At 35.0% G+C, this 3,360-nt stretch overlaps 1 pseudogene; it reads left to right on the top strand.

Moving 5' to 3' along the window:
• Positions 1-2,644: 2,644 nt before the first annotated feature.
• On the top strand, positions 2,645-3,119 carry LOC132366349 (small ribosomal subunit protein bS18m-like; annotated as a pseudogene).
• The last annotated feature ends 241 nt before the right edge of the window (positions 3,120-3,360 follow it).

Raw genomic sequence — 3,360 nt, 5'->3', positions numbered from 1 at the left:
TGTTTGTTTGTTTCAGGTTTCAGGAGCAAAGATGGTAACTTTAAACTTGTGTCTGATTTTATGGCCAAAAAGATTAATATGGTTCATTAATAACTCATGTGTTGCCCAGAGAACAAATTCAGGAAGGAATTGACTTGCATCATTCAGGAAAGAGGTGTTGTTAATGTAATGTTCTCCATTAAAAAAAGAGAGGAAGGGGCTTCAATTTGAACTAAAATTGAAATAACAATATATAATCAGTGTTATTTTCTTAGGTGACCTCTATTCCTACATTTCTAACGTATAGGTACTCTATTTCTAAATTATCACAATAGTTTGTTTTATTCCGATTTTATAACTGAATAAAGTATTTTTCTCTCTCTTCTAGATTTATGTATTCCTAATACAGAATGTTCAAATAAGGGGATCCAAGCCTAATAAATCTTCAGGTGAATATATTTGTATTCTCCACATGCACCATAAAATTATATGAGCAATGATTATGTACTCTTCTACTCACTCACTTATTAGGTGCCTTGAGATATTCCCTTCATATTTCTCTTATCTAGGGAAAAAAGAAAGTAATTAAGTCTAGAATTCAGAAAAGTCCTCATTTCCAGACAAATCTTCTGGAACTGTAGCTGCAAAGATTTTTTTATCTGCATTCAAACTTAAGAGCACCCATTTTGAAAATATCCATAGCTGATTTGATGTGTAAGAACACCTTCAAAACTCTTTTAGTGACAAGTGCTGGGAGAAGGGAAGCTTCAAAGAATAGGAGTCAGTACCCATTTTAGTCCATAGAAGGTAGGAACTATTAATTTGGCAATTACTGTAATAGTCTTATCAGACAAAAATGGTATTATAAAAATAAGACATGACAAATCTCTATTTCTACCTTGGGATTCTTCTACTTTCTCTGATGTTGGCTGCACTGACATGGGCAGGTCCATGTGCAGTCAAGGCAGACAAACAGATGCCGGATACATATCTAAATGTGAAAACTCAAGAGTTAACGTGGTACTCACGTCCAAACAGCAGGCCACTGCATCTCTGAATTGAAGTGACTCAGAAATAACACGGTCAGGTGAAGTCAGAATGTTCCTTTGGTCTGCTCCAAAGCACAAATAATGATCAATTGTGTGTGTTGGGAGGTGGGTATATGTAGATATGTGTGTATATGTGTATATTTGACCCATAGACATAAATATAAAATTTTATAAATGCTATGAAGAAATGAAAAGGGAAAGTGATCAAGAACAATAAATATTGTGTTTATAATTTTATAAGTATTTGAAAGATTATTTTAACCTAGCGGGTACTTGATAGGCTTGTGTCGAGAAAAAGAAAAGCTCTCTGGATTCAGGAAAACTTAAATTCAACTCCTGGTTTCAGATCCCAACTTCATCACTTACTATGTTATTGGGTATTTTCTTAACTTCCCTGAACCTCAGTGTCCTCATCTGTGAAACAAGAAAAATACCATTCACTGCACTAGGCCATTATTTGAGGTTAGCTATAGAACTAGTAATTTTAAAAGCATCCACAAAGAGGCTTAGAAAATAGTACAGCCTAGTTTTGCCCATACTGTAAGGCACTGCTAACTAAATGTTGTTCCAGAAGCCTTATGCACTAACTCCACGTTTTTATACTACAGTGGTAAAAATTATATTTCTGCTTTCAAAACTTTGATGACAAGAAGCATGATGTCTGTAAGATAAAGATCTGGAAAAAACAGAGTTCTGGAGATGGCTGGTGGTGATGGTTGCATGACTGTGAATTATCTAATGCCACTAAACTGTATACTTAAAAGTGGTTAAGATGGTAAATTTTGTTATATGTGTTTTATCACAATTAAATGTTTTAAGATAATGACTAGAAAATGCTTTCACAGTGTGGGATACACAGAAAGTCCTCCAAAAATAATAAATTTTATGCTTGTTATTTCATTCAGTTTCCTGACTGGAGGCCCAAGATGGTCCCATTATGTCAAGAGTTCCTTTCTGGGGAAAAGAAAGCATGTGGTAAGATTAAATCATCAGAATTTTTAGAAAAAGAAAAATCTGGAATGTTCGAATCATCATGGCATTCTTTTCCAATTACAATTAAATTTTTTTCCTCTTCCTCCATTTAACCACATCTGAACTATTCTCAATAGGAGTCAAGATAACTCACCCTTTCACCCCTAGATCATTAGCCCCATCCTTACTATGCAAACTTTCTACTCAGCCTGAGCCCACGTGTACCTACATCCCTCAATGCCATATTTACCACATCCTAAAATTCTCCTCAGTCACTGGCAGCTTCAGACTGCAATATTTCTCCAAACTTGGTCACCCCTAGATATTTTTCTCTGTATGCCCTCTCTAGCGGGTATTTGCCTCTGAAAAATATTTTGATTGAGTTCACTAAATAAAGTGATTTGTTGCATTACATCATGCTATTAATATCTGTAATTGTAATGACATAACACATTTCTTTACAGCATTCAGAAAATGACTTGATAAAAATGAAAATTTGTGAAGGGAGGAAAGATAGAAAAAAAGAAATGCATCTCACAGAACAAGCATACTCATTTTTGTTGTTCATATTTGTTATCTATGAAACTTCTGATCTACTCTATGTCTTAAGAGTAGAGTTCTTTAAAGTTATTAAGGAACGAACCATGGCAGCTATGGTAGCCCTTTGCAGTGGGCTAGGGAGAAGAAAGTTAACGCACTTCATAGCGGCTGCTGTCTGCCTCACAAATTCTGGACTCATGCAGTGCTGTGGAGGAGAAGTTGTTCACAATATAAACAGGTAACCAGCAATGAGGACCTGCCTGTTCCAATGGAAAATCCTTATAAGGAGCCTCTGAAAAAAATGTACCTTGTGTGGAAAACGTGTAGATTATAAGAATGTACAGCTTTTATCCCAGTTTATTTCTCCATTTACTGGATGCACTTATGGAAGGCGCATAACAGGTCTTTGTGGGAAGAAACAAAAAGAAATCACAAAAGCAATTAAGAGAGCTCAAATAATGGGGTTTATGCCAGTTACATACAAGGATCCTGCATATCTCAAAGACCCTAAAGTTTGTAACATTAAATACAGGGAGTAAATTCTATAAAGTTATCATCAATAAATTTATTTTACAGTTGTGTGGTGGTAAAAAAAAAAAGTTACTAAGGAAGAATTCTAAAATCTGGAGAAGGTAAAGTTATTAACATGCAGCTAAGGTTTTCAGGTCTACCACATTGCAAGATATGCAATTATAAACTAATTATTCATTAATTCAACAAACATTTATTGGGTGTGTATTGTACCTCTTCTGCACCAAGTTACTTCTTTCTTGTAAGATGGCATGCAGGGAACAGCACATTCTTGGTTTAGAAGCAAGTG

Source organism: Balaenoptera ricei, chromosome 5 (genome assembly GCF_028023285.1).
Source record: "Balaenoptera ricei isolate mBalRic1 chromosome 5, mBalRic1.hap2, whole genome shotgun sequence".
Classification (NCBI taxonomy): domain Eukaryota; kingdom Metazoa; phylum Chordata; class Mammalia; order Artiodactyla; family Balaenopteridae; genus Balaenoptera; species Balaenoptera ricei.
This window is presented reverse-complemented; position numbering and strand designations above follow the sequence as displayed.